The sequence below is a fragment of the Thermobia domestica genome, chromosome 5 (genome assembly GCF_964235325.1).
Source record: "Thermobia domestica chromosome 5, izTheDome1.hap1.1, whole genome shotgun sequence".
In the NCBI taxonomy this organism is placed as follows: Eukaryota; Metazoa; Arthropoda; class Insecta; order Zygentoma; family Lepismatidae; genus Thermobia; species Thermobia domestica.
In genome coordinates this window covers 300,189,789-300,213,103 of record NC_137458.1, presented here as the reverse complement: position 1 = coordinate 300,213,103, position 23,315 = coordinate 300,189,789, and the positions used below count along the sequence as shown (strand labels likewise).

The 23,315-nt window shown below is 36.4% G+C and overlaps 1 protein-coding gene across 7 annotated transcripts in view; it reads right to left on the bottom strand.

Moving 5' to 3' along the window:
• Tet (Ten-Eleven Translocation (TET) family protein) overlaps positions 1–23,315 on the bottom strand; it is a 327,152-nt gene that overhangs the window by 157,374 nt on the left and 146,463 nt on the right. The window lies entirely within an intron of this gene.

Here is a 23,315-nt window from a genome sequence, read left to right as displayed (position 1 = left end):
CATCTATCACTTTATTTTTGCCGTCTTTACTATAGTTTTAGTACTAACTAATAAAAACAGTTTAGTTATATTATAATTTTTTTTCTTTTGCAAAAAGAAAATCTGTCAACCCTACAATGCAACGAGGACGAGAAACGCAGCACAGCGCAACGGGTCTGCTACTACGAAGTACCAAACAATGCTGTCAACGTCCAAGTTTTTACAGAAAAAAATGCGATTTTCAATGGGAAAATGCATTAAATGTTAAATGAAATTGAAAATGCCATAAAAGAGTATAATTTGATATTTTTGGGAAGAAAAAAGAGTATAGAGTATATGAACCTCGAAAAGAGTATAATACTCTTAAAAAGAGTATGTCTGGTCACCCTAGTCCTGAATGAATTCGTTTTTGACAATGCTGATGAAATTGAATTTCCGAAAATTATTTGTTTTGAAGATACTATTGGAATACCAACATTTACAAACAATTTATTCAAATACCTAAGTAATAAGGTTTACAAATATTTTTTAAAGTAATAACTACGTAAACATTTCCAATCGCTATTCGAATAACGAACAATATTTGAATGACTAGTTGAATAACAAACAATTTTTGAAAAATTATTTGAATAACAAATTTTTTTTGAATAATTATTTGAATAACAAACAATATTTTGAATATTCTTTGAATAACGAACAATTTTTTGAATATTTTTTTTAATATTTGAATAAGAAACAATTATTGAATACTTATTTGAATAACATTTTTTTTAATAAACAATTTTTAAATAGTTTTTGAATAACGAATTGCTTTTTTAATAATTATTTGAACAACGAACAATTTTATGGATAATTATTTTAACAACAAACAATTTTTGAATAACTATTTCAATAACGAACAATTGTTTGAAGAAATTTTTTGAATAACGAATAATTTTTGGATAATTATTTTAATAAACATTTTTGAATAACTATTTGAATAACAAATATTTTTTTAAATAATTATTTGAATAATAAACAATTTTTGAATAAAACAATTTTTTGAATAATTATCTAAATAACGAACACTTTTGAATAATTACTTGAACAGCTTTTCAAATAACTCAAATAACGAACAACTTCTCGAATAATTATTTCAATAACAAAAATTGCAGTAGAAAACCGTCAATTCTTTATCACTGCATTGAATTTTCTTAAACAAAAAAAAATAATTAACAATATAAATAAGTTTCTACAAAGAGCTACATCAGAGACATACGTGTTCTTAAGTTATCACACGATGACAATTACCTTACAGAAATTTACTACTTCAATGCTGAAAATCTTTTGAATAAATTTTAAGGTAGTTCCACACAATTTCTTCCAAAATTTGAAGATAATGCTTTTAAAATTTGGATTAATTATATCATTCCCTAAAACATGTGATAAATGTATATAAGATTTCGTTGAAAATTATATCGTTTTATTATTATTGATACAAAATAGTGAACTCCATGTTAAGCATTGACTACTGTATGCATAATACACGTAAGTTACAATAATAATATTAAAACATGCATTTGCAAATATATCTATCTGCACCGCCAAACCTATAGAAATAGGGAGATAAAAAAAAAATCAATTCACATCCTAGCAGCATTTCACAAGACACTATCCAGGACTCTGCACAGGACATATGGAATGTCGGGGCCGGTGGCAGGAGGCGATCAGAACTTTTGCGGCCACTGGTGAGGGAGTCCCACCACAGGTCACGAACATAAAAAGAGATTATTAGCGACAATATCTCTACCAAAGGTAGCCGAAATCAAGCTAACAGAATAGTTAATAAAGGACCACGAAAGGTCTCAAGAATGTCTGACTTAGAGGGTTGCCTGACATTAAAATGTAATGGAGCTGAGCAGTCTATGGGGCTCGGCAATTTACTAGTACGGTAGGGAGGAGGTCCGTCCTGTTCAAACAATGTCCGACTAACCAGGCTGTCGGCAAGGTGAGTTGATAGAGAGAGAGAGAACAGGATGAGTGCCTATGTATGACAATAATTAATTACAAAGTTCAAGCACGAGTTTACGAGATTATAAGGGAGCCTTGATCCATGAATGTCCCGCAGGTAATTGCCAGCACTTTAGGGCAGTGGCGGCTCCAAAGGGGGGTCACTAGTTAACGTGAAGCCCACACAACAACGAGATTAATTAGCACTCCAAAATAATAGACAACTAGGACTCGTGCAAAGAAATAAATATTTGTAGCGGGACGACAACTTAATAATTAGGCACGTATTATACATCAATGAATTTGAAAATAAAGCTAATGCAATGGAGACAGGATTATTAACACACTTAATGGACCTCAAATACATAAAACTTCACAAGACAAGGTCAGGCTTGGCTATACTTAAATAATTCAGCCTAATAACAATTTAATCGATAAAACAATAAAATGGAAGAGATAGTTATCGCTAACAACCTTAGTTGTAGAATCACTTTACACAAACACTGAAATCGGATATTGGGTGCAAAGAAGTAGACGTGATTCTGAGTCGATGCGAGGAATCAAGATGCACAATTAAAATCACTAAAACAATTTAAATCACTCACCTCGCAATTCAACACCTACACAGATGAAAGAGTTCCAAGTGGCCTCTGGAGATATCGTCGAGTCCTGTATAAGTCCAGTTGAGCTTAGCGTGGTAACAAGATGTTCGTTGCAACCAAGAATTCCCAGAAGATGTCTGTATTGGTTCGAGCGGTAAAACCAACAAGATGCTTCCACTTCCTACGGAGAGTGAAGTTCTTTCTCCAATCGGAATTCTCACGGCGAATGCAGGAATAGTACTGGAGTCGCAGAACACACACAGAAGGGTGATGGTTCACTCAACTACAGAAGATAAAGAGTTCGGTCCTCAACAGGCGTGACTGGTGTAGTGGTTCACGTAGGAACCAGAGAACGAAAGAGATGTGATAATAATGACTTCGACGAACGGCTTCTTCGGAGGTACTTTCTGAGAGAATATGAGTAGGTGAGGTCGTACTTTGAAAACTTTAGATAGGCGTTTTAAATAACTGGAACGCCGAGTTAGAATAGTATGAGTTTTATTGTAAGTTGCTTTTGTACAGCGCAGAAGAGTTGTTAAGCAATAAGTTGTTATACATCAGAGATAATTTTAGATGACGCACAAGTCTAGTGGCGTATGCGTGAAACTTGAGAGGGGTCAGAATATGACCAATGATAAAAGAGAAACAAGGGCAGTTCAATGAAGAGATTGAATTACGACTGCCTGCAAGTAGTAGTAGTAAACTTACTAGAAACAATGTTCAGCACAGTAACAAAGTTCTTGCTGTATTGCACACACGAAATGAAAACAGAGATGGTCCTTGGTAGGAGAACGGAGATGACGGAGTTCTCCACTAACACAGTGTAATAACACACTCTGGTAATGCACTAAGTTCTTCTCTCTATGACTCTAACAAAGTCAGAGAAGAAACGCAAGTCCGGCGGGCGAAGGACAGAAGCCTGAGCCCGAAGAGTGGGCCGGAGCCCCCGGCGACGAGCACGAAGCTCGTGCCTCGTAGACACACAATGATTTCCCCCTGAGAACAGCTTGTACAGCTCTTTTGTATTCAGGGAGTTTATTCACACGTTACGTACGTGGGAGTATAGTAGGGTGGTATCTTCCCAAAAAGGGCGGATACTCGTGTGCAATGAAATTAGTCTTTACGTTTAGATTGGGTATTGATAATCTAAACGACTATTTAGGGTGTTAACTAGAATAGTCACGCATGCGCGTTATTACAAACAGTATAAGGCTTTAGCGTCATCTGGTACATAATATCCAAATTAAAAGTCAAAGGTTAATTTGATATTACAAAGAAAATCAAGCTTTATCCAGATTTTACAGGTTTCTTAATCGTTTCACAATGATACCAAAAATACAAGTGTTCCCAAGACACTTATTTTATACGGTGTCAAAATAGACATATTTAGTATTTTCGAAGTGTCAACTTCGGCGCCAAAATGTTAATTATACGTCTACCATGTTTTTGAGAGCATCTGGGCTTAAACAGAGGACAATGAGAGTATTCAGAAAATAACATCAGACTCTCAGATAAGACACAAGGGTTAGATATTCCCTTGCACGTGCAGCGAATCGAAGGTTATAGGTTACCAATTCAGATCTGTTTCTCAAGATGCAAAGAGGGGAGAAAAAGATATGAGTTTCCTCTTACGAGAAAACAGCTAACTTTAAGTATTCGTCTGGCTTAGTTATTCCACAGAAAGAACAAAATATAAAGAGAGAAATTTAACATTGACTAATACCTGCAATAATTACATGGCAATAAAGCAATTAAAAGGTTTTTAAATAGTAATTATGAATTTAATAACAGTAAGAAAAGCAAAAAATTAGGTCGGCCCGAAGGCGCCTCAGGTCGGCCGCTACAGTCCTCCCGCGTAAAATAAAAAAAATAGACGAGGGAACTGAGGAATATTTTTTTTGACTACTTGGGCTTAAAAAAAATTTTTTTTTTGAAAAAAAAAATATTAAGTGGCAATATTGTTTTTAAACTTTAGAGTTGGCAACACTTTTTAATCTTTAGGATTGGCAACACTGCTTAATACTCATACATAGATATATTCAATTAAAATTTCTTAGTCCTAGTTGGCAACACTTACTAATTCTTTAAGTAAAGTTCATAAAGGTAAAACATTTTTGTTGCTTATACCAGCGAATATTATTTTATACACAATTATAGCTAAATAATCGAAGTACTTAAATCCATAAAGTAAAAACCCATTGAAATAATTATATAGTATTAGGTAACACCATAATTAAATAATATGACACAAAAGTAATTATATCAGTAGTACCGAAGTATTCACTAGAATCCCAAAATAGCTTAAGTATATATATATTTTTTTTTTTGTATATAAGAAGATATACAATTATCTAAAGGTCTAATACCTATGTCATACTCAAACAATTAAAAAGTTAAAGAAATGTTTATATATATACATCTATAACTAGAATTAAATATGAGAACCCCAAAATTATTATTAAACTACGTTAATAAACAAAGTTATCATTAGACTACCAATTATTTAGATATAAAATCTCGATTGTGAGTGAATCACAAATTTAAGAAATTACTACATGGCTCTACCAATGGTTATATACGTATAATACAAAGAGTTCCCTAGTTGGTACGATTTGTTCCTACATATTTACAAAACTAAGCTTTGTCTATAAAAATATACAAAGACTAACAAGGCCAATACAACATGATTTCATATAACTACTTTATACCTCAATTATGTACAGTACACATTTGAAATATTTTTTTTTTACTCAGTTTTTATAGTTATTATTATTATAATACGAGTTCCTATATATACAAAGGATATACCTATATGTAAAGGAGATGGATGACCCATACTAAATTAATATAGTTAGATATTAAACCCAAGTAACATGCAATTATGCTTTACAAATCAATTATAACTACAAAGGAAATATATATAGATAATAAATATTTACACGCATTTTTTTTTTTTACTAATTTACAATCATTTACGGTAGTTGGATTCTTCATCTCTCTAGACATTCAAGGAACTGCACATGTCCTAAACGAAAGTTCCACTAGGTATATATATATAGAATTACTAAATTTAACAAAGGATTTGAATGACTTCTATATTATTAAAAAGTACAAGAATCAACTACTTAAAATTCTAGGGATTATACACACTACATAGAATCGCAAGACTACCGTATACAGAGTATAACTACATTAGTTAATGAAGTATTTAATTCATGATTTTTTTTTATTATTATTATTATTATTATTATTATTATTATTATTATTATTATTACTATATGTAAATTTTTCTTTTTCTCTACGTTTTGTTTTTGGATACATTAATTAAAAATTTACACTTTATCACTTACTCCAAAATTGTCAAAACAAACCATTAGTTACACGATAAGAAAGGGAGCCAGTTTGTTTTTTTTTTTTTATTATTATTTTCTTTTAGTCTTTACCAAAATTGGGTTACTGGGACTCCCTGAGGTCGAAGGTTATCCACTACCGGAGGGTAGTTGGGAATTGACACTCAGATGTTTTCTCTTCTTTTTTTTTTTTTCTACACTCCACGCTGAGGTCAGGGTGGTGTGAAGAAAAGAAATTATACTACAGCCCTGTCTGGTAAGGGTCTGGTTTTTCTTTTAAACAGAGAACGGCCAAAAGAAGAATTTCTATGTTTTCATACAAGCTTTCGAATGAAATGAAGGCTGATTTCTTTTAGCGCGAAAGGGATAACTAGAACATATATATATTCTTTAAACACTTTATAACATTCATCCCTTAAACAATTAGAATTCAGTACGGGACAGCGTATGAAGGTTTCAAAATGAACCCTTTTTAAATAGCATTTATATGGAACACGACTCAATACAAGGTGTTCATAAACTAGATGGCAATTTTATAGTTACGTCTAAAAATACCTGAATTATAATATGACGCAAACGACCAATATACAAATCAATTATTGTCTAAACTTTCAACATTTTCATTTAACAATATGCCAATTAACGCGTGGTTCAATATTATTGTTTAGTGACTATTGTCACGCAGTTGAACAGACGCTTAACAAAATCAATCAAATAAATCATCTCAATTTATAGAATGATCTACCACAATTAATCAACGCAGTTGAACAGACGCTTAATAAACTTAATCAAATAAATCGTCTCAATTTATAAAATGAACTGCTACAAATAGTTAATCGATAAGAGAGGTAGAGTTACAATATAGAATTTTAAATCAACATATATTTAATTGTACTATTCGCACAAAGGTACTTCGATTTTACGTCATTTTATTAACAAAGGAACCAATATAACTGAAGTACTGACGTTTAGAAATTAACAATGAATTTAAATTATAACTTCAGGCAATTATCTTGTTGCCTTACTATAATAACAACTACCTTTTACAGTAAAATATTAATATCATTCAATTGGTAGATCTTAATTTTTGAACCTGGATATTCACCAAAATTCATATTAATTATAACATATAGAAGATATCAGAATACAATTATCATATGCATTATAACGCATAATATATCAAATACCATTATCATATTTATTATAATGTATATTCACGTTAGAATATTATTAGAATTACAGCTTAAAATGTCTATTCCTGGTAAATACAATAATCAATATATCCAAATGATAAAAATAGAATGTGCCGCAACCTTATAGAAATACAATCAAACGGGAATAGACTATAATTACTTAAATACATTTAAGAACAATTAATACAATTCAACGAGAATTCCTTACAGGAGACATGATGTCGACTCTTAGATACAAATTAAGTTGGCACTCGGACGGCAGGAGGCAAGAGAGGTATAATAAAGATTACTTTTAGCCTATTATCTAATATTAACTCATATGACCCTGGGACTTACATTTACTTCGCATTTATTAATAACTTTAACTTTGAGGAATTTAACCGCGTATTTACATTTTAGAGACCTTTTCGAATATCTATACGCACAAAAGAACGATTTATCATTTCAAATAGGAGACAAGAAAGAGTTTATATGCAATTACAAAGTGATCAATAATGCACTTATTTACTAAACAGGGCGGCTGTATTTGACATTTAGGCCCGATAAGAATTTTATTCTAGAAAATAACTCGATTCCTGGACTTGCAAAAGCATTTCTTTTACTCATGATATTATAACATCACTAATTTACGCGGAAGCTACAAAACATAACAATACTTGATACATTGGACAAGCGAATTTAATTATCTCTTCGGACAACCTTAGATTTTCTTAAGGACTCGTGCTTGGACTCATTAGGGAGCAAGAGTGCTCAAAAGGATTAGGTCTACACAAACGCACCTTTGATTAGATTAGGCACTCGCGAGCAAGAATATTTATGACCATTTAAATACAACATTAGCTTCCATACATATCATTACCATCTCGAAAGGCACATAGTTAAAACTTTAACACCATAGGGTGTCTTTCGAACGAAACACTGGGCTTCCTTCCGAAAGAACCAAACATTCTCTGGTCGTTCGTTAGTAAACAGAACGATAATAAACAGCTGCGGGACCTAGGGGTCCATAGCGACCTGGGATGTAATAGGAGGGTCCCGTACCTTTAAGGGGGTAAGCCTTCTCAAAGATCCGGCTTAACATCCTTACAATTACGCGGACGCACCATTATACAATAAGGTCGATATAACAGAGGATCAACATTAGAGATTGCGCGATTCTCAGCTAATACAAGCGATAGAAACAAGCGGCAATTCTCTGAAACGACCAATTTACGCTTTGGGGCTGATAATTATAGTTAATTATCACGTTTGATGGAATTGGTACAATAAGATCGATTCAACGGAGTGTAAACATCAGAGATTGCACGATTCTCAGCTAATACAAGCGATAGAAACAGGTGGCAATTCTCTGAACGACCAATGTACGCTTTGGGGCTGATAATTATAGTTAATTATCACGTTTGATGGAATTGGTACTCTTTTTAGGAAAGGGAATTGATACATCCTAACCTAATCTAGACTCCATGAATTACTGCTGGAACAAGGGAGAGGTATGTTCACTGTCTCAATATTTTCCGACAGGGTGTCTCCCAACGATACGTTCCAAAATTAGATAGCTCGCTAAAATTTACAAGATAATTACACAACTCGAGGCATTAGCGCTCGGCAAGGAATAGCAAAATTAATAACAATACTACAGAGCACGGTTTTACGTCCTGAACAAATGAAATTATTAACACAATGACTACGGTCGAATTTATCGTGACCGGAAAGTGATAAATTTATCGATAATTCAACTTCTAACATAATGAATAAGAAAAGATTCATTGATTAATAATGTCTACTAATAAATTATTTAAACGTCTCCTTAATTAATAACAATAGCTAAACACAAACGGAATTGTTAGGATTAATCTTTCTACTACATTAAGTTCACGTATTTCTTCCTTAATAAAACAGCCTTACACTGGCAATTAAAATTTACAAGAGCTTTATTCAAATTATGAAACTTTGATGCCATGGACTTCAAAAAGCAATAACGCATATCCTAATACTTTACGCTCTTATCATTCAATCAAAATACAAGGGACTTCGCGGTCTTAGAATACAGGATACTATACTTCAGGGGTGTCCCACATTAGTGTTGTCTTTATTCAAACACGACTTAAAATAATAAAATAACGAGTTAGGCTTAATATTACAACAGCTTATTAAGAATGGTCTCTACTTAAAACAAATTACTAAACTGAATTTATTGCCCTTTTAAACTTTCAATCTTGGTATACTTAATTCTCTCATAATTAACAAAAAGCACGTCCATTCATAAATAATAAAATTAAATTGGCCTCCAAGAAGATCTTCAAAATCACAATAATGAATCTCATTATGAACTTTTACTGAGAAACGAAACATATTAAGGCTTTAGTTCGCATAGTTCGTGTAAGGAATCTCTTTAGCACCTAACATAATATTTAATTTACCACTAACGCTGAGAAGCCAGTCGGGGAAAGATCAAGAATTTACCCACAATCAAAGAACTAACAACGCGTGAGTATAAGGACTCACAGAATGAAAATTTCAAAATAAATTTCAAAATTTCAATGATGTTTGTTTTGACTGACTTGTTCATTAATCACACAAGCAGAATTTGAATACTTGGAGTTCCTACACCAGCCTTGCGACTGATGATTCTTGAAATGAATCTCGCGAAAATCCATTGCAAGAATCGAACTCAGAATACGTTGAGAAGCTTTGAATACAGAACGGAATAGCTTTCATCTCGATAGGTGAAGAAGAAAGTATCCGTCCCGCATTTGGCGCCATAAACCTTCTCAAGGTATTGTGTTGATATTTTTCCCTACAGTTTCTTTTTTTTTTTTTTTTAATACTAACGCATTACACAACCGAGGAACACTAACCAACACACTTCCTTTTTCTCGCTTTCTTTTTCTTTTTCTTTTTGTTTTGTTTTGCCCAGCTGGGGAAACTAACAGAGAACAGATGTTTTCTCTCTGTGTTGAAGAAAAAGGAACGAACTATTCTTTTGATATATGGACTGTTTCTTTTTCCTTCCCTCATTGACTTCTCTTGAACAAGCAAAATGATAGTTAAGCTTTCAGGGTAGAAGGGGGCATTTGCCCAACGCAACATATCAACACAAAATGTTTACTTTCAAGCAAATTAATAGGAAACCTGTCCTTTCAATTAACACAATTTAAACATTAAATTATACGAAACTCATTTAGAATATAACTGTGACCCTAAGCAAACTACTTAACACAAATGAAAGTAATAATATAAATAACTCCTGCTTTGTCATTTACAAAAGCAACATAGGATTCTATAATCAATATCAATTAACACATTATTAGATGACGAGCTAATGATCGAATTCCACTGCTGAACACCAAATTTATGTCGGGGCCGGTGGCAGGAGGCGATCAGAACTTTTGCGGCCACTGGTGAGGGAGTCCCACCACAGGTCACGAACATAAAAAGAGATTATTAGCGACAATATCTCTACCAAAGGTAGCCGAAATCAAGCTAACAGAATAGTTAATAAAGGACCACGAAAGGTCTCAAGAATGTCTGACTTAGAGGGTTGCCTGACATTAAAATGTAATGGAGCTGAGCAGTCTATGGGGCTCGGCAATTTACTAGTACGGTAGGGAGGAGGTCCGTCCTGTTCAAACAATGTCCGACTAACCAGGCTGTCGGCAAGGTGAGTTGATAGAGAGAGAGAGAACAGGATGAGTGCCTATGTATGACAATAATTAATTACAAAGTTCAAGCACGAGTTTACGAGATTATAAGGGAGCCTTGATCCATGAATGTCCCGCAGGTAATTGCCAGCACTTTAGGGCAGTGGCGGCTCCAAAGGGGGGTCACTAGTTAACGTGAAGCCCACACAACAACGAGATTAATTAGCACTCCAAAATAATAGACAACTAGGACTCGTGCAAAGAAATAAATATTTGTAGCGGGACGACAACTTAATAATTAGGCACGTATTATACATCAATGAATTTGAAAATAAAGCTAATGCAATGGAGACAGGATTATTAACACACTTAATGGACCTCAAATACATAAAACTTCACAAGACAAGGTCAGGCTTGGCTATACTTAAATAATTCAGCCTAATAACAATTTAATCGATAAAACAATAAAATGGAAGAGATAGTTATCGCTAACAACCTTAGTTGTAGAATCACTTTACACAAACACTGAAATCGGATATTGGGTGCAAAGAAGTAGACGTGATTCTGAGTCGATGCGAGGAATCAAGATGCACAATTAAAATCACTAAAACAATTTAAATCACTCACCTCGCAATTCAACACCTACACAGATGAAAGAGTTCCAAGTGGCCTCTGGAGATATCGTCGAGTCCTGTATAAGTCCAGTTGAGCTTAGCGTGGTAACAAGATGTTCGTTGCAACCAAGAATTCCCAGAAGATGTCTGTATTGGTTCGAGCGGTAAAACCAACAAGATGCTTCCACTTCCTACGGAGAGTGAAGTTCTTTCTCCAATCGGAATTCTCACGGCGAATGCAGGAATAGTACTGGAGTCGCAGAACACACACAGAAGGGTGATGGTTCACTCAACTACAGAAGATAAAGAGTTCGGTCCTCAACAGGCGTGACTGGTGTAGTGGTTCACGTAGGAACCAGAGAACGAAAGAGATGTGATAATAATGACTTCGACGAACGGCTTCTTCGGAGGTACTTTCTGAGAGAATATGAGTAGGTGAGGTCGTACTTTGAAAACTTTAGATAGGCGTTTTAAATAACTGGAACGCCGAGTTAGAATAGTATGAGTTTTATTGTAAGTTGCTTTTGTACAGCGCAGAAGAGTTGTTAAGCAATAAGTTGTTATACATCAGAGATAATTTTAGATGACGCACAAGTCTAGTGGCGTATGCGTGAAACTTGAGAGGGGTCAGAATATGACCAATGATAAAAGAGAAACAAGGGCAGTTCAATGAAGAGATTGAATTACGACTGCCTGCAAGTAGTAGTAGTAAACTTACTAGAAACAACGTTCAGCACAGTAACAAAGTTCTTGCTGTATTGCACACACGAAATGAAAACAGAGATGGTCCTTGGTAGGAGAACGGAGATGACGGAGTTCTCCACTAACACAGTGTAATAACACACTCTGGTAATGCACTAAGTTCTTCTCTCTATGACTCTAACAAAGTCAGAGAAGAAACGCAAGTCCGGCGGGCGAAGGACAGAAGCCTGAGCCCGAAGAGTGGGCCGGAGCCCCCGGCGACGAGCACGAAGCTCGTGCCTCGTAGACACACAATGATTTCCCCCTGAGAACAGCTTGTACAGCTCTTTTGTATTCAGGGAGTTTATTCACACGTTACGTACGTGGGAGTATAGTAGGGTGGTATCTTCCCAAAAAGGGCGGATACTCGTGTGCAATGAAATTAGTCTTTACGTTTAGATTGGGTATTGATAATCTAAACGACTATTTAGGGTGTTAACTAGAATAGTCACGCATGCGCGTTATTACAAACAGTATAAGGCTTTAGCGTCATCTGGTACATAATATCCAAATTAAAAGTCAAAGGTTAATTTGATATTACAAAGAAAATCAAGCTTTATCCAGATTTTACAGGTTTCTTAATCGTTTCACAATGATACCAAAAATACAAGTGTTCCCAAGACACTTATTTTATACGGTGTCAAAATAGACATATTTAGTATTTTCGAAGTGTCAACTTCGGCGCCAAAATGTTAATTATACGTCTACCATGTTTTTGAGAGCATCTGGGCTTAAACAGAGGACAATGAGAGTATTCAGAAAATAACATCAGACTCTCAGATAAGACACAAGGGTTAGATATTCCCTTGCACGTGCAGCGAATCGAAGGTTATAGGTTACCAATTCAGATCTGTTTCTCAAGATGCAAAGAGGGGAGAAAAAGATATGAGTTTCCTCTTACGAGAAAACAGCTAACTTTAAGTATTCGTCTGGCTTAGTTATTCCACAGAAAGAACAAAATATAAAGAGAGAAATTTAACATTGACTAATACCTGCAATAATTACATGGCAATAAAGCAATTAAAAGGTTTTTAAATAGTAATTATGAATTTAATAACAGTAAGAAAAGCAAAAAATTAGGTCGGCCCGAAGGCGCCTCAGGTCGGCCGCTACAGGAAGTAGAAATTTCATTTTGATTTACTAATACCATTTTGCAGTGGTGATGAACGAGCTACAAATGATACCCAAGGGTTTAGCTGTTGGAATATACTATTTGCGGACGATATCGTGTTAGTGAGTGAGACGAAGGATAGCATTGCAAGATAAATTAAGATGCCTGGAGAGAAGCAATGGAGAGGAAAGGGCTTAGAATCCGAAAAAAAAAAGACTATTCGAAAACACAAGAATACGAGTGGGCGAAGAAGAGATGGTATGGTGAAGAAACTCAAGTACTTGGGATCAATATTACAGGAAAATATAGGAATAGAAAATATAAACAGCAGAATCAGCAGAAGTTGGATAAAATGGAGAGAAGCGACATGAGTGCGAAGTGGCCATAGGATAGCAATACGTCTAAAAGCGAAAGTTTATACAAAACGGTCCGAGGAACACAGGGGCGAGTTCCAAGTGATGTGCTGGCCCCCCAACTCGCCGGACCTGAACCCAATCGGACATATCTGGGATGTGATTGAACGTGATATCAGAGGGCATTGTCCCCTCCAGGAATTTACGGGAATTAGGTGACCTGTGTATGCACATGTGGTGCCAACTCTCTCCAGCGACCTACCAAGGATCATTGCGTCCATGCCAAGACGCGTCGCCCCGTGCCAAAGGTGGACATAGTGACAATTAGGTAGGTAGTCATAATGTTCTGGCTGATATGTACGTATATTTTAACTCTTATATTTTGTCTCGACTCGAATTTCAAGACGCCTCGTCTCGAATTCAAGTAGAGTCGAGACAATCTCGAGACGAATCGAAACAGGCTTAAATCTCGACTCGACTCGTCCACATCCCTAATCGCAAGTTAACATGAAGAATATGGTCCACGTCACATAGTAGCGGATGGAAATCTGTAAAAGCAGCGATTGTAATAACAAAAGATACATGAGCTATGTAGGTGCGCTTGTTGTTCCTGGGTTTTAATGAAACACATAAGATTAATATTTTCTTTTTTTTCCTATACAAGCTTATATATTGGTGCTGTTAAATGAAAAAAAAAAAACATACCATTTAGGCATATAGAATGTTTTAATGTTCACGTATGGGAAAAGTACTGCCATTCGTTTTCCACATGCACTTGTAATAAAATAATGTTTGGTACTTCATTTCTTTTCAGTAGAATTAAAAAGAAAAAAAAATCGCTCGCGTTCTACACTACATTTCCTTTGTCCTTATAAAAATAACTCTAATACCCTACACTACCATATTTTCTGTTTTTGAGAATGTGTTTCTCTTTTACCAAGTAGTCTCCTTTTTTTCTTCTAAACTGTTGTGGCCCCGCGTGTACCGTAGTCGCTAATGCTCTCGCCTTCAGTGCGAGCGGTCCTGGATTTGATTCCCGGTGGGGCACTCGGTCAAAAAAGTGTAAAACGTTTTTTTTTTCAGGCCAGCCACCCTGAATTTTGTTTTGCTGCGTTTTCTTCATTTACACCAAGTAAATGGCAGGGTGGTACTTAACTTATGGGTTCCAGGCCGCTTCCTTCCTTCCCTTTTCTCGGATAGTGTGCTCGCCGAGGGACGTCATCCCTCACACGTGACACGCTAAATGGCCATATATGCCGAAAGCCCAGAAATCTGATCCTTCTTCGAAACTGTTAGTGTTGAACCCCTCTGTCAATTGTGAAAATTCTGGAAGGGATATTTGCGCCAATCTTCGCTAACTGGATGAATTTCTAACTATTATAGTAACTGACTGCCAGGTTTTTGTGTGTGTGTGTGCTTTTACATGTTAAGGAACTTGCTGCCATATGCCTACTTTTAGTATGTCCGGCTGTGGTATTCATCTAGCCGTAGACACACTTTTTATCTTTTTATATAGAAACTTTAGCAAATTGTATCGCTTCTTTAATAGACACTTTAGAAACATTTTTCATATTTTAGAAGCATTTTTGGGAGGGTGTAAAAATAGATGGTTATGTAACCATGAAACTTAAGGCAGCAGCCGCGCCTGACATCACCTTCCGTTATATTTCACTGTAATTTTACAGTGTTAATATGAAAGTATGTATGTCAGCCATTCGTTGTAATTCATAACTATAGGAATATTGCAATATTATTAGTTCCTAGGTCTACAGAGTTCTTTGACACATGCAAGATGTGCGTTCATCGCAAAATATACCAAACAACAAAGAAAAAAAAACACTGACGCTTACGAAAATCTAATTATCATCTACAATATAACTGAAATAGAAAGCAGCGATGCATAAAAGTAAAAGTGACTTTCAATTTTCTTCATCGGGTACTGCCAGGGCTTCCATCGCTTTGCAACTCTTCGTCTACTCTCCCTTTTGACATTTCCAACCTCTTATTACCGCAACCGTCACCATGAAAATGGCGTGAAATTGAATTCCGAAATGTTAAAAATTTTATTGCAAGATAGTTTCCCCTTCTCCTCTCTCTCTCTCTTCTCCCCCTTATTCATTTCCCTTCGTCAGGAATTGGAGTAAGTCAATTAGGAACGTAGGACGTGTATCTTCGTCATATCAATCGGACGCTCCAAATAACCGCGTACATATGTTCTTACTGACAAATTAAACGCTTGTTTAAACAGGAAAAACACAAATTACTTATACCATTTGTTCTTATGTAACCGAAAGGTTTGTAAGATGGGTCACAAGTTCGATTTCAAATATAAAAAAGATTTACAATTTACAGTGTTGAGTCACCATGATGAGGACCTTGGAGAGCTACTTCAATTGTAAAGTGGCAAATTCTATCTAGAGGGACCCCCGTTTTGCGTATGTTAATGCTAAGTTAGACGTATTGATTCGCATTCAGGAGCTCTCGGGTTCTGAGCCGATAGCCAGGCATCTGGATTGAGTTTTTTCGACTTTTTCCTTAGCTCCATTATGGAAATACTGGAATAGTACCCTTAAATATAAATGCTCTTGTAGCGTAAAATGTCCTGTCATATTGCATTTCGTAGTCTGGGCACATATGGGCATTTGCTCTCTCAGGCTCTCTCAGTTCGCTACTTACTAATAGGACTCCTGCTCACGCTGACTCGCGATCTTTATTACAGATTTCGCGAATATGGGTACATTTGGGCTTTTGTTCTCTAGGTATCTAGCTCGCTACCTACTAATAGGACTCGTCCTTATGCTGACTCGCGCTCCTCTAATGAGTTCGCGCGTATGGGCATTCGGATCTAGAGTTCAGCGTCCATAAAATACAAGTCACAGTAATGTATTCATGTTTCACGGTTCGCCCGTCGAGAACTAGACCGGAACGCCGTATACGAAAAGCGAATGTGATAGCCACTAGACCAGCGATGAGGAAAAAACCTAAAAACGCAACGTAACAATCTTTTGGGGGGTACTTGATTCTTGAAAAAATTATTTTCCGTCTCATTTTGTAAATTTCTGCAGAAAATGCATGCCCTTATTTTTCTCTTAATTTCGTCTACCAGAGCCCTTCAGCGTCACGAGACGTCCACAAACGTTGTGATATAACCAGGGGTAAAAGTGTATCTGAAAAAGGGAGGGGGAAGACAGGTAGCGGCATCACGTCACACCGTTCCCCCCTGCCTATCTTTGCCCATTGTAGCTTTTTTTAGGAACTGGGGGGACGCAGCACATAATTTCTCGAGGTGGGGGGATGATGTTCCCTCTCACTTTTACCCCTGGATATAGCAACAATTAAACTATTATTGGAGCATATTGTGTAATGATGCGTACGGTATCTTTAAACGTTGATATATATTCTTCATTGTGTTTGCATAATCCGTCTTTAATACCATGAATCATTATAGCACTAAAGCCGTGTTTGAAATCTACGACTTGAATGAACTATCGTTGCTCACGAGACTAGGGATGCGCACGAGACGAGTCAAGACAGGATTTTCCTGACAATATTCGAGTCGAGACATCACTTTTACAGCACATTTTCGAGACGAGACAGCCACACATCTTGTCTCGTGCGCATCCCTACACGAGACTTACGAAATTTCTCGTTTCATTTTCGAGACGAAAATTTCTCGTTTCATTTTCGAGATAAGAATTTCTCGCTTCATTTTCGAGACGAGAATTTCTCGTTTCGTTTCGTGGGCCACACTAAGGACAACCAATTTCAATAGTGCCGACTCAGAACTCTTGAATGCCAAGTATAACTTTTCGAACGCACATGCCAGAAGACAATTTAGGATATCGTGAACCATGGGAGGAGAGGGAGAGACCACCTCTGGTTACGTACTTCCAACGTAAAATGGAATATTTCTGTATCTAAAACTCTTAAAAAAATTAGGTACTCGGCTTCACAATATAGATAAATTCGCAACCTGGGAATATACACTCACGAGCTAAAATATTATGACCACGTGCAACTTCTTGAACGAAGTCGTGGAGCTGACGTTAAGAGGCAGAATCGTTCGCCAGACGATGATAGGGAATTAACCCAGTCAGTGTGATGCTTGTCCGCAAAATGGAATGGGGAAGATATATCAGAGATTGGTAGGGGTTAGATTGTAATGGCCAGACAGCTGGTAATAAACATTCTCGGAAAGAATGCGACTTAATCGGGTTTTCGCAAACTTTGCGGTTACGTGTCATGCAAAGGTGGGAAAAGGATGATGAAACCAGCACCAAACTACAAGACGTAGACGGGACAGGCCTTCCACCAAACTACAAGACGTAGACGGGACACGCCTTGCACCAAACTACAAGACGTAGACGGGACACGCCTTGCACCAAACTACAAGACGTAGACGGGACACGCCTTGCACCAAACTACAAGACGTAGACGGGACATGCCTTGCACCAAACTACAAGACGTAGACGGGACATGCCTTGCACCAAACTACAAGACGTAGACGGGACACGTCTCGTTAAAGATATCGGACATCGTAGACTGTCGTGATTGGTACTTTCATTATTATTTATATAGATACTCGTAGATAAATGAGTTAACGATCATTTTTTAAATTCATAGTCCGTGTTCTTATCGCATTATGGGACCATTCGTTTACTTTGCTAATTGGTTTATAATATTACTAATAATTGTTTCTCAATCTCCGAGCATTTCAATAGCATATCTTGGATGATGATCCAAAAATTGTGAGTACCCCTTTGGGTGGGTAGTTAGCCCCATCTTCCTCTGCCAATATTTCTCGCTTTCGTGACTGGAATTAGTTACCTCTTAGTTTACCGATTAATAAGAAGAAAAAAAAATGCTTCACTGGAAATCTAGCCTTTCTCTAACAGAACTCCTTAACTCAATAGCCAACGAAGTGATATGACCGGCCAGATTGCTCACAGTCAACTGCGCGATGCGTGATTTATGCATTGAGTTGCAACAACAACAACAACAACAACAACAAAAAGTTATTTTAATCTTTGGGGTTTAGTGTAGTGTTTCTCAAACTATAGTCATTTTAGATTGAACGTTAGTCTATAAACGACAAAGAAAATGAAATTTAAGTGCATTGCATATCATATACACTATAGTTAAGAATCTCAAAGTCTGGAAATTATATACCACCCAGCGTCTTTCAATTTTTCACCCAGCCTTCAATTATTGTAAAAAAAATGTACAAAAACTTTCTTCTATTAATACAGGCACACAAAATTATTTTCAATTAATACTGTTTTGAATACATAAGTGTAGGGTGGTATTAACATATAGTGAAAACATTAGTCTATATTTAATTTCTTTTCGGAAAAGACATGTGGTCTGTAGAACGTTAACTCATAAAAACGTTCCCTCATTTGGAAAAGGGAGACATTTTGCTCAGAGATAAGCGCATGGGGTCCCTGGTTCGGTTCCCGCCAGGCCCGTATCCACGGGGGGTATAGGGGGGTCCACCCCCCTAAATTTTTGCTGACCCCCTCTAAAATTTTCACAGTAAGCTTGCAAATGAACTATAATATGGTTGGATCATCCCTTAATTTCTACCGTCCCCCCCTAAATTTTGGGGCTAGCTACCGGCCTGGTTCCTGCCCAGTAAGCTTCTGATGGACAACGTCGTGTTCGCCCGTCTCCTCCACATCCTCATTTCACTGATTCTTCCATCATCATTCAATTGCCTTAACCATCGTCTCCCTTAGTCTAAAGGGCATAAACGTGGGTTTTAAACTTAAAAATTTTCATTAAAAAAAAGATCGAGAAAGCTATTTTAGTGTTATTTTTTCCTAGAAGGGAAAATTCCAATTTCGGTAAGGAATCACATTAGTTTTTAAACTCAAGGACGCAATATCAGAGGCTACAGGGGTAAATTTTCATGACGGGAAACCCACGTATTTGTGAGCATTACCGACACCTATGTCCTTAAAAGTCCGTCACGTATGAGGAGTCCATGGGCGAGCACATTATCCGGGGAACAGGACAGCAAGGAAGAGAGGCCTGGGACCTATATATAGGTAACATCCCGGCATTTGCATGGTGTGAATGGAGGAAAACCAGGAAAAAAACTCATTCAGGGTAGCTGGCCTGAAAAAGCTGTTTGTTACACCTTTTCGAATGAGAGTCCCCAACGGGAATCAAAATCGGAGACCGCTCGCACCAAAGGCGAGAGCGTTGGCGACTACGCTACGCGAGACCACATCGAGTACATATTTACTCAGATTTTCTTCTTAACTTCTTTCATCCGTCCCACAAAAGTAACTTTTCTTCGCCAACAAACGTAATTTGGTTCTGAAGTATATATTCAGTGCATGTTTCATGTTTATTCACGTAATATCAAGCACAGGAGTGATTTATTTTTAAATTCTCGAAAAAAATATTAGATGGATACAACTAGGCACTTATTATTAAACTTAAATCAACAGTCATGATATTTACTCTTAAGGAAAAAAGACCCGGAAAACATTTTCTGTTCCGATAGACAAAATGGGCGGGAAAACTACCTAACTTCGACTATTATTGATCAATATTCCCCTATGTATCCCCCGTAGTACATGTATAGTGCTCACTAGAAAGTAAACTACTTAAGCAACTTTTAATAAAATTAAAATAATCATATACCAATCATTGATAATGTTACAAACAAGTCTGTAGCCAAACGGATCAAAGATATGAGAATGACTCTGCATCTTACAGCATTTAGGAATGGAGCGGGAAACCGTTCTATACCTACAATGTAAGTGAGTGATATCTCGGAGCCCGCGGTGCCTTAGTTCACCTCAAGTGCATGGGGTCCCTGGTTTGACCCCAGGTCGCGCCAAAAGAGCTTTGTGGTGGACAAACACCGTTTGTGTTGGTTTTCTCGGGATTCTTCCGTTTCCATCTACTTTCTTCATCACACTATTTCAGGCATTTCTCATCACAATCTCCCTTAACTTTGGTGCATAATCGTGGGATGTTAAACTAAATATTTAATTTTTTCAGTGATATTTCTGTAACAGTTTTCTCTTTGGGATCGACTCAACCGAAGGGGAGCGGAACCACTTAAATAAAACTTGGTGGTTGCATATATGTATATAATTTTAAACATTATTTTAATTTTTTCGGAAATATAGGTCAAATGCTTGAGTAAAATTTCATTAAATTAAGGTTGGTGTAAAGGGACAAGTTTTGCCGATAGATGCCACTACAGTCTTCGTATATCTCTCATGTATTTTTTTACTTTTCACAAAAATTCACGATTTCTCTTATAAATTTTAACTTACAAACTTCAAACTTTGAGAGAAGGAATTTCATAACCTATCGAAGGCAACAATCCGTGCAGATTTTTTATTTGTAGTTTTCTTCATTGTTGAAATAGATATCCTAACCTTTAACAATGGAACTGTTTCAACAATGAAAAAATTATAAATAAAAAAAATGGCACGGATTGTTGCCTTCGATAGGTTATTAAGTTTCTCCTCTAGAAATTTGAAGTCTCGAGGTTGAAATTTGTAACAGAAATTGTAAATTTTCGTGAAAGGTAAAAAAAATACACGAGAGATATGAAGACCGTAGTGACATCTATCAGCAAAACTTGTTCCTTTACGCCAACCTTAAAATCTAATTTGTTGATGAAAGAATCACAAAATTTGACAACTCGTATCGTTAACCTCTTATGTGAGGAATCCCTGGTTCGATTCCCGGCCCACGTGTTTTTCGCGCATAACATTGTTTTTCCTCGAGATTCTCCCATGTCCTCCCACATTTTCATTCCAACGATTATTTTATGGCCCTTCACTTTCATCACTTACTTGTCTCTTTTAGCCTACAGTGTAATAAAAGCGGGATGTAAAACTTGAAATTTAATTTCAATGTAATAACTCATATTGCAAAAGATTTAATAAGCAGCAAAGAGCTGGTGGCTACGTCTGGGTTTCGATTCTGGCTGGAGGCATATTTGGCAACACCAGTAGTATAGCCACGATCTATATTGGGGGGGGGGAGTTCACAAGGAGAATTCCTTTTTATCTATCAAAATTTAGTTTAATTAGTGATATTATCTCCTAGGATTAGAAAGTGCGTGTAGCCCCCTCGCTATCCACTGACTGCTAGAACGTGTAACTATCTGATTTCTCTTCTACATTTTTTTTTTTTAATTACGTACCTGAATAAATTAGGCATCTCTCAGATGCTGTTTTGCTTTAGTGCTGCGTCGAATTCATGAACAGGTGAAGTAACTGAGGGGAGGTACTGCGGTAGTAAAAGACGTAAAATTTAGTGCATTATCTGAAACAGATGTAACCCCCCATTTAAATTTAAAAACCTGAGGCCACACACACTGAAAACAAATTCTAGCCAATCGGGAACTCTGAAGCTTCATCGGCTTAGTGTTACATAGGCTACGAAATAAAGGTTCATGACGTTATTGCCCGTGAAAAAACAATGGCCACCCAGTATAACTTCAGAGTTAGGTAATGGGTCAGCTCATCAGCTCCTATTACTACTATTTCTAGATTTCCATATCGGAGTTCACCATTTCTTAATTAAGTAGTTCCACCAATTGCCTCTTGACGTTAAACCAACATTAAAACCTCTGCACCTTTCGGGAATCGAACCCAGTACCAGCGCCCTGCATATTAGACTTTACGAACCTCAACAAAACGTTTTCTTTTAAAGAAAACGGGTGACTCTTTTTCTTTATTGCGTCATAAATATTTTTTTTCAGGGCAGATTCAGCCCACAATCCTTTACAGCTACCAAAATTTAGTTTAATTAATGAAGATATATCCTAGGATTAGAAAGTACTTGTAGTCCCTTCGGTACGCCACTGACTGCTAGAGCGTGTATCTGATTTCTCTTTTTCATTTTGGGCAGTACTGCACTTGTTCATATAATTTAGGCTCAAACTTCGATTAAAAAATATTAAAAAATAAAAATGACCCTTTAATCCCAGAACCAGGCTCAGGAAACAAAAATGTTATCCCCTTTGGCAGCTTCATGTGTGGATATTTTTTTTTTTTTTTATTTGCTTACCTAGTAACACCCTACGTTACTTTCATATGAGCTAATGGAGTCAATGACCCTTCTAGAATCGAACTGGGGTCCACGGACATCCACATTAATGAATACTTTTATCTGAATCATGCCAGCTCAATATAGGTTTATTATCTTTATATAATAAAATCATAATGAGTTCCTACAGCCTTGTGTCGGTATTTGCCATAAAATATATTTCTGAACAATCATTTCACCGATACATCTGAAAATGCAATGAAACAGCTCTATAAGCGTACAAGTGACGACTGTATTGATATTTGATAAAAATACAATCCAAAACTGTGTATAATTACGTTTAGATTTAAACTATGTTAAATTATCAACGGTATTCGAACCGATATCCGTTGCTGTCAGTGACCTTAACATGTTTATGCGTCTATGTACGACAAACTTCAAGTAATTCATTATACAATTCTTGTTTCGAAGTATTATAAATCACTATTTTTTTTATTTTTTTTACCTCTGTAGTAATATAATAATTACGTCTTCGCGGTGCAATATGACTTAAAAAAAGAAGCAGCACCCTTTTTTCCCAATTCACCCAAAAGAGGACGCTATACGAGCCAGCCATGTCTCCCGCTGACTGGCAACCATCGAAATAAGATAAACACAGATGCCCGCCAAAATGTACCAGAACACATTTCCCTCGGTGGGAAAAAAATCCCTCCAA